This window comes from Scyliorhinus torazame, chromosome 6, assembly GCF_047496885.1.
Source record: "Scyliorhinus torazame isolate Kashiwa2021f chromosome 6, sScyTor2.1, whole genome shotgun sequence".
Classification (NCBI taxonomy): domain Eukaryota; kingdom Metazoa; phylum Chordata; class Chondrichthyes; order Carcharhiniformes; family Scyliorhinidae; genus Scyliorhinus; species Scyliorhinus torazame.
In genome coordinates, this window is record NC_092712.1 from 220216956 (window position 1) to 220226624 (window position 9669).

Genomic DNA, 9669 nt, shown 5'->3' on the forward strand with positions numbered 1-9669 from the left:
CTTTAAAATTGAAAAAAGAAACACGGGCAGAATGTGCAAACTCCACATGGACAGTGATCCAGAGCCAGGATCGAACCTGGGACCTTGGTGGCGTGAGGCAGCAGTGCTAATCACTGCACCACCGTGCTGCCCCTGCAATCTATTAATTGGAACTATTAATGGAAAATGCTCAAACTGCTCTGGTCAGGCATGAAATGTGGAGAGAGAGAGTTAAAGTTTTGGGTTATGAACATTATCAAAACATGGGGCGGGATTCTCCGGTCACCGACGGCGAACTCGCATTCGGCAATTGGCCGGAGAATCCCCGAGGAGTATGCCGGACGCAGTCAGGACATCTGCAGGCCGCCGATTTGCACATGTGCGGCCACTGACCCGGCAATTCTCCGGCCGTATCGCCAGGGGCTTTACGCTGCGCGGCTGCCACCCCCTCCCCCCCCCCCAACCCAACCGGGTGGAGGATCGGTGCAGCTTTTGCGCCACGGTTCCCACGCCGGCATCAGCACTTAGCTTAGTCTGCAAATTTCCACTGTCATATGTCTTTATTCTATATAGGATTTCAGTCCTGAAGCAGATACCCTAAAGGTTACAAAAGCAAAATGCTGCAATTGCCGGAAATCTGAACTTTTTTTTAATATAAATTTAGGGTACCCAATCATTTTTTTTTCAATTAAGGGGCAATTTAGAGTGACCAATCCACCTACCCTGCACATCTTTGGGTTGTGGGGGCGAAAGCCACGCAAACACGGGAAGAATGTGCAAACTCCACACGGACAGTTTCGCAGAGCCGGGATCAAAATTGGGACCTCGGCGCCGCGAGGCAGCAATGCTAACCACCGTGCCGCCCCTATCTTTCATCTTTCTGATGAAAGCGCATCGCCCTGACATGTTAGCTTAGTTTCTATCTCTCTCCACAGTGCTGACAAATCTGGTGTGTACTTCTCGCATTTTTATTTCTATGTCACTCAAGAAGCGAAGCAGTTTTCTTTCTTAAATGTTGTACAGGAAGATGAGGATGTCATTGTTGGGGACTGAAACCCTTTCCATTTCAGCACTCCGTATTAGCTTCTAGCACTCCCAGGTCAGGAACAGTATAGGCAAATGTCAAGTAAAGCTCATTTTATTCTGCCCCAATGCCACAGCCTCATTCCAAAAATATTTTCTACAGAACCAGCAAATTCAACTAATTACCCACAGTAGCCATTTTGTGGAGTCTCCAAATGCGATTGCCGATTTGTACCAATTAGGATACGTAGGCCAACTGAGCAGCCTGAACCCATTTTGCAGAGGATGCTTACAATCTGCTAGCAGAGCTGACTTGCATCTATTAGTCTTTCTTGGAGTTAAATTCAGGTTAGAGGTAAATCCACAATGCCACCTAATTCTGCGCTCTCTCTTCTACAACTGTTGATAGGTGTTTTTAGCATTGACTATTCCTAAAATATGCCAAGCAAGCAACAAAAACATTGCTCAAAATTTGTTAATCTTCTCTGAAACTCAAGAGGTTGTAACCTAGTTACAGGTTGTATTAGAAATGAGAATTCTCCTGTAACACCAAAATAGACTTATAACAGAGTATGAGTTCTACAAGTTTAATTTGAGATAGAGTTGTATTTAGATGATTTGAGCAGCACTGAGAGAGCTGTCGGTCCCCTTTTTGAACTTCTTAGTGTCATTCATTTTGGTTTAAAATTATAACATTTTCAAGAATGGTGCACCAATAACAAGCTGGCAGCTTGTCTAAGCTATGTAGGCCCATGGCTCAATTGCCAGCTAAAAAGATCATGGCCACAGCATTGGTAGAACACAGTAATTGGGTGCCACTGGACCAGGATGAAAAAAGGGAAAATAAGTCAGTAAAACTTATTTCATTTCTAATCCCATCAAGAGAGCGCACAACACGAATGTCAGGTGGTGGACAGATCAATTGGCAATGATGGCCTTTCCTTTTGCCACCTAAACTGTGGTTTCATTCTTATTGATCAAGTCACAGCCAGACAAAGGAAACAACAGTGTCTCTTTTCAATTAAACACCATTATCTCTAGTGTTCCAAAATAATCTATCACTGGCCTCTTCCTGTTTCTCATCGACATGCAGCCCCGAGGTCACATCAACCAAAAACCTAACCTCCATTCCCACATGTATGTTGACCATGACCAGCTCCATCTCACCACCACCTCTCAAACATCAGGCTGCTTGACCGACATCCAGTACACATGCCATCACCAAGAGCACTTATTTCCATTTTTGTAACATCACCCAATTCCACCTGTACCTCAGCTCATCCACTGCTAAAGCCTCAGTTATGCCCTGGTTACCTCAACTTGATTATTCCGATACACTCTTGACTGACTTCCCATGTTCTACCTTCCATAAACCTCTTCCAAATATGGGCTGCTCACAGCACAACTCACACCAAGTCCCATTAGCCCATCACCCTTGTGCCCGCTGATCTACACGGATTCCTGGTTAAGCAACGCGTCAAATTTTAAAATGGTCATCTTTATTTTCAATTTTCTCCAAGGCCTTGCCGCTCCCTACCTCTGTAATATCCTCCAGCCCCACAAAACTGCCACAATATCTACACGTCACTGATTTTAGTCACTCCAATACTGGTGCACATGCCTTCAGTTACCAAAGACTTAAGCTATGGAATTCCTCCCTCCTCTTCCCTCCTTTGTGATGCTCCTTCAAACCTCTGACCAACCTTTTGGTCATCTGCCCCAATATTTCCTCATGCAGCTCAATGAAAAATTCGGTTCAACATTTGTGAAATGCCATTGGATGTTTTAGAACAATAAAATACACTACACAAGAGTCATATGGACTTAAACCGTAAACTCGGTTTCTCTCGCTGCATACACTGCTAGACCTGCTGAGTTTATCCAGCTTTTTTGTTTTTATTTCAGATTCACAGCAACTGCAGTATTTTGCTTTTACTATATAAACACATCTAGGTTCATCCATGAATAAGGTACTGATTGACTGCTTGCGTGGCATTGGAACTAAAAGAAGCACCCCCAGCAAAGTAAAAATATTGGATTTTTTTTTTAATATGATAAAAACGTCATCTTCTGGGAGCAAACTTACCTTCCAGGGGTGGAGACAGCTGCACTTGCAAGAGACACATCTACTGGGACACCCGATAAATACAGAGCAAGGCTCAGGACCGTCACTCACCTTCTGGGAATAGAGACAGCCGGACCTGCGAGGGATAACTCTACTGGGACAGGAGGCGGAGTTTGAAAACCAATTCAGGAGTGACATCACAGGAAAGGGGTAAATTAATTGGTTGATGAGAAGTTGCTATTAGGAATTGTGTTTAAATAGCTTTAACTAGAAAAACGGATCTTTTTTTTTAAATTTAGAGAGTACCCAATTCTTATATTTCCAATTAAGCGTAATTTAGCGTGGCCAAACCACCTACCCTGCTCAGCTTTGGGTTGTGGGGGTGAGACCCACACAGATACGGTGAGAATGTGCAAACTCCACATGGACAGTGACCCGGGGCTGGGATTGAACCTGGGTCCTCGGCACCATGAGGCAGCAGCGCTAACCACTGCACCACTGCAGAATCAGAATCACTGCGACATGGGGCAATTGGAATCAGCTGAATGGATTAGTACCGTCGCGTAAGTATTTACTACTTTTATCGCTTATAGTTTGTAAGATCTATATTGTGCGGTCTATAGTTTGCAAGGACTATATTCTGTCGTAACAAGGACCAGGGAAGGAGGGCCCTTGAGTAATTGCTGTTATTTGGTTTTAATTATCTTCCAAAATGTTTAATTTACAGGGGTAAGTCATGGCAGGAGAGCACAATGTCACGGCTCCTCTGGCTCAATGTGGGAAGCCAGGAACATTTCCAGTGCCCAGGGCAGCATGTGTGCAGGAAATGTTTCCAGCTGCAGCTGCTGGAAGTCTGGGTTTCAGAGCTGGAGCAGCGGGTGGGGACACTGTGGAGCATCCCTGGGGAAGAGAGTATTGTGGCCAGCGCGTATAAAATGGTAGTCACATTGCAAGCCATGACTCTACAAGCAGGAAGGGAATTGGTGACTACCAGGCAGAATAGGAGGGGGGGGCAGCACGGTTCAGGAGGTCCAGCTAATCATCGGCAAGCAGTGCAGGAATCTCCTGTGGCCATTCTCCTGCAAAGCATATATACTTATTTGGGTACTGTTGAGGGGGAATGGTCTCCCAAGAGAAAACAGCAACAGCCAAATTCATTGCACCACGGTTGGCTCTGCCAGGCAGAGGAGGAGTAAAAAGTGTGGAAATGCAATAGTTACAGGGGATCCAATTGTGAGGGAAATAGGAGTTTATGTGGCCACAAACGAGACAGCAGCACATTATGTTGCCTACCTGGTGCTATGGTCAAGGATGTCTTGGTTGCAGGATAATTTGGAAGGGGAGGGTGAGCAGCCATTGGTCATGGCACACATTTCCACCCGGTGCCCCCATGTGGCTTGGGGATCTGATGGAATTCTTGGGCTGGATTCGCCGCCCTGCCGTGCCACTTTTCTGCCACAACCCACCGGCGGGATTCTCTGTTACGCCGGCCGGTCAATGGGGTTTCCCATTGTGGGGCAGCCCCACGCCATCGGGAAACCCCCAGGCACCGGCAAAACTGAGAATCACGCTGGCGGAGAATCCCGCCCCTTATACCTCAAGAAACTTAAGGGGAGGGGAGCAAGCGAGGGATTCTATTGAAGATGGCAGCCTTTTGTTGTCTAATTCAAGGAATTGCTCACCATTAGTTGTTGGGGGTGGGGATCAGATTTTGTGAATGGGTGTTTTATGTATGTAAATGTGTTTATTTTTCCCTGTTATTCTGAATATTATAAAGTGAAAATCCCCATAACCCAGTAACCCCACCTAATCTTTTGGACACTAAGGGGCAATTTAGCATGGCCGCCCCACCTAACTTCCACATCTTTGGACTGTGGGAGAAAACCGGAGAATGCTAATCATTGTGATACCTTGCCACCCTTAATGCACAGAGCATTTTCAATATAGTGGATGAATTAATCACACAGATGTAAATGGGTATGATATAGTCGGAATTATGGGGACATGGCTGCAGGGTGATCAGGGGTGGGAATTGAACATCCACCCAATTCGGTATTTAGGAAGGACAGACGAAAAGGAAAAGATGGTGGGGTTGCATTGCTGGTTAAAGAGGAAATTAACCCAGTAGCGAAGGAGGGCATTCGCAACGACAATGTGGAATCTGTATGGGTAGAGCGGAGAAACATCATGGGGCAAAAAACATTAGTGGGGATTGTAATAGACCCCCAAACTGTAGTGATGTTGGGATGGCATCACACAGGAAATTAGAGATGCATGTGATAAAGGAGCATCAGTAATTATGGGTGACTTTAATCTGCATATAAACCAGGGGCTGGTTTAGCACAGTGGGCTAAATAGCTGGCTTGTAAAGCAGACCAAGGACAGCAGCGCGGGTTCAATTCCCGTGCCAGCCACCCCGAACAGCCGCCGGAATGTGGCGACTAGGGACTTTTCACAGTAACGTCATTTGAAGCCTACTTGTGACAATAAGCAATTTTCAAATTGGACAAATCACATTAGTAACAATACCATAAAGGAAGAATTCCTGGAGTGTATACAGGATGGTTTTCTGGACCAATATATTGAGGAACCAACTAGAGAACAGGTCATCCAAGGAAAAGGGAATAATTGACAATCTAGTTGTGCGAGGCCCCTTGGGGATGAGCAACCATAATGTGATAGAATTCTTCATCAAGGTGAATTCCTCATCAAGATGGAGAGTGACGTAGTTGATTCTGAGGCTAAGGTCATGAATCTATAATGGTATGAGGCACGAGTTGGCTATAATAGATTGGGGAACATTACTTAAAAGGATGACGGTGGATAGGTAATGGCAAACAGTCAAAGTGCGCATGGATGAACTGCAACAATTCTTCATTCCTGTCAGGCGCAAAAATAAAACAGGAAAGGCGGCTAAATAATGGCTTACAAGGGAAATTAGAGCTAGAATTAAATCCAAGGAAGAGGCATATAAATTGGCCAGAAAAAACAGCAGACCCGAGGATTGGGAGCAGTTTAAAATTCAGCAAAGGAGGACAAAGGGATTGACTAAGATGGGGAAAATAAGAGTACAAGAGTAAGCTTGCGGGAGCATAAAAACTGACTGTAAAGGCTTCCATTGGTATATGAAGAGAAAAAGATCGGTGAAGACAAATGCAGGTACCTTACAGTCAGAAACAGGAGGATTTATAATGGGGAACAAAGAAATGGCTGAGCAACTAAATACATACTTTGGTTCTGTCTTCACAAAGGATGACACAAATCACCTGCAGAAATGTTGGGAGCACAAATCAGTATTAGTTGGGAAATGGTGTTGGGGAAATTGATGGGATTGAAGGCTGATAAATCCCAGGGCCTGATAATCTACATCCCAGAGTACTTAAGGAAATGGCCGTAGAAAAAGTGGATGCTGGTGGTCATCTTCCAAGATTCCCCAGCCTCTGGAACAGTTCCTGCGGATTGGACGTTGATGTAACTCCACTATTCAAAAAAGGAAAGTAGAGTGAAAACAGGGTATAGGCCAGTCAGCCTGACGTTGGTAGTGGGGGAAAATGCTAAGGTCCATCAGCCATGATCATAATGAATGGTTCAGCAGGGCCGAATGGCCTCCTCCTGTTCCTATTTTCTATGTTTCATATATTTTACACAAATCATGTTACTCCATTTGGTTACTGGGGTTGTTACCCTATTTCACAGACCGAAAACATATTTCCCACATTTATTGCCCAAACTGATCGAATTGCGTGTTAGGTTGACTCATGACCGCAATGCTGGTTTGTCAACATAGTTTCAAAACTACTGCACATACGTCAAGCGAATGTCTGGATTCCTGTCACTTACAGTCAACTTCTACATTTACTTAAGTTTTGATTTTTTGTTGTTGGATGTGCTGTAAGCAGTAAAATCGAAAGGCAAGAACCGGATTGTTAGCTTATAACATAAACAACTTCCCAATTGTGAATCGTGTGTTCCTGCACACACTCTAGCAGAACCGAACACCCCCCCCCCCCCCCCCCCAAGCGTGTATGACACTTCAATCAATGCCCAGCCTGGGACACGGCACATTTTGTAAGCAGACCAGCAAACAGAAACCAAAAGGAGCCGGAGCCAAAGAGAGAATGGAAATGAGGAAACTCTCGATTTTGACTCTGCAGGGATTGTGTAAAAGGGGAGAAACAGACGGGAATTCAAAAGCTCTGCCAAATTATAATCATTGATACCAAGCATCGGTTCTCTTTTTTAAAATAAAAGACGTCTGTCCCGTGAGGTTCGCATGTTGCAACTTTCATCCCCGGCGAGGAATTGTTACCGCTGCAACATTGTAATGTCAATTGTAGCCAGCCCCGCTGCAGCCCACCCTGCCTGTCACTCACCTGTCCAGAGCACCAAGACACCGAGGGAGTGGACACAACACCAGCTCCTTCCCACTTTGTGCAGAGACTGGATTACACCGGTCACCTGACAAGGACCAATTTCTAAGCTCTGCTGCTGCTTCCGCCCTCACAGCCACATCGTTAAAGCGCATCGCTGTGGAGGCTAAAAGAAAACCCGCCCTCAAAGATGGAAATCCCCGAAAACGCGTCTGATGCCACAATTCATGGCATAGCTGAAAAGACAATAAGAATAAAACACTTTTTTTTGCCGTCTTCTATGTGAAACACCACATTCCCCACCAACGTACTTATTTTGTGCAACAGCAGCAATCCAATTCTTCGTTTGTAATAATAATGATCTTTATTGTCACGAGTAGGTTTACATTAACACTGCAATGAAGTTACTCCAAAATAATGAAAATAAATTGGTCCGCAATTATTTATGATGGCACAATTATATTGACAATGTGTCATTATATAGCAGCTTTAACATGGTAAAACATCCCAATGCACTTGAAAAGAGCATTATCAAACAACATCTGACGCTGAGACAGACTAGGCAATATTAGACCAAAAGCTGAGTCACGTGGTAAGTTTTAAGGGGTGTCTTCAATGAGGAAAGAGAGGTGGAGACGGTTTAGGGAGGGAATTCCAGAGCTTTTAGCCTTGGCACCTGATGGAAGGGCGAACCATGGTGCAGCAATTTTTAAAAAGGGAATCCTCCAAAGGCAGGATTTGGAGAAGGGCAGATTGCGAAAGAGACAGAGGTATGGAGGGCAAGGCTGTGGAAAATTTGAAGAAAAGGATGATAATTTGAAAATTGAGGCATTGCTTAATCAGACTGCTGTACACATAATTCTTATGTATGTTTAGTAAATTATGTTCATATGTTTCTATGCATATATAGAGACTAAAATAAAGAAAATCTTTCTATAAAGTCCCTACAGTGCAGGAGGAGGCCATTCAGCCCTTCAAGTCTGCACCAACCATCCGAAAGAGCACTCAACCTAGGTCCACTCCCCCGCCTTATCCCCGTAATCCCGCACGTGCATTGATCATAGCCAATCCATGTAACCTGTACATCTTTAGATACTAAGGGGCAATTTAATACCATTGGAATATAAGAAATAAGAGCAGGTATAGACCACAGCCCTCAAATCTGCTCTACTAGGGCAGCACGATGGCGCAATGGTAGCACTGCAGTCTCACAGCGCCGAGGTCCCAGGTTCGATCCTGGCTCTGGGTCACTGTCTGTGTGGAGTTTGCACATTCTCCCCGTGTTTGCATGGGTTTCGCCCCCACAACCCAAAGATGTGCAAGGTAGGTGGATTGAACACGCTAAATTGCCCCCTTATTTGGAAAAAATGAATTGGGTACTCTAAATTTATAAAATTAAAATTAAAAAATCTGCTCAACTATTTAACAGCTGACCTCAACCTCAACTCCACTTTCCCTGCCGAATTCCCATATCCCTAATTTCCTTAGAGTCCCTTATCAATTCCTAACCCTTATCAACCTCAGCCCTGAGTATGCTTTTTAAAAATTCATTGTTAGGATGTGGGTGTCACTGGCTAGGCTAGCATTTGTTGCCTGTCCCTAATTGCCCTTGAGAAGGTGGTGGTGGGGTTGCCTTCTTGAACCGCTGCAGTCCATCTGGTGTAAGTACACCCACTGTGCTGTTAGGGAGGCTGTTCCAGAAATTTAACCCAGTGAAAGTGAAGGAACGGCGAGTCAGGATGGTGAGTGGCCTTGGAGGGGAACTTGCTGGTGGTGGTGCTTTCATACATGTTCTGCCCTTGTCCTTCTAGGTGGTAGAAGTCACGCGTTTGGAAGATGCTGTTGAAGAAGCTTTGGTGAGACATTCAATGATTGAGCATCTCCAGCCCTTGGAGCAGTGAATCTCAAAATCCACTGAGTGAAGAATATTCTCCTGATATCAGTCCAAAATCATTCTCCTCTAATGTTGAGACTAAAAAGACTGCAAATGTTGAAAATCTGCACTCTTAATAGCATATGCTGAAAATTCATTGCAATGAAGGGCAGAAATAACATTGTTCACATACGGCCTTCGCAACCTTGCCCCTCGCCTGAGGTGTGGTGATCCTGATACACCATCAATAACACGCGACGAGTGATGAACTTAACGCAAAGTAATGGAAAGGGTACTGAAGGATAGGATTTCTGAGCATCTGGAAAGACACTGCTTGATTAGGGATAGTCAGCACGGAT

The 9669-nt window shown here is 44.8% G+C and overlaps 1 protein-coding gene across 2 annotated transcripts in view; it reads right to left on the minus strand.

The window, feature by feature from the left end:
- snx10b (sorting nexin 10b) overlaps positions 1-7557 on the minus strand; it is an 88591-nt gene extending 81034 nt beyond the window's left edge. Inside the window, exon 1 of one of the 2 annotated variants that reach the window (XM_072509441.1) lies at positions 7441-7557. The gene's annotated coding sequence lies outside the window, so the exon portion shown is untranslated. The remainder of the gene's footprint in view (positions 1-7440) is intronic. The other variant, XM_072509442.1, reaches the window with a different exon arrangement.
- Between the last annotated feature and the right edge of the window lie 2112 nt (positions 7558-9669).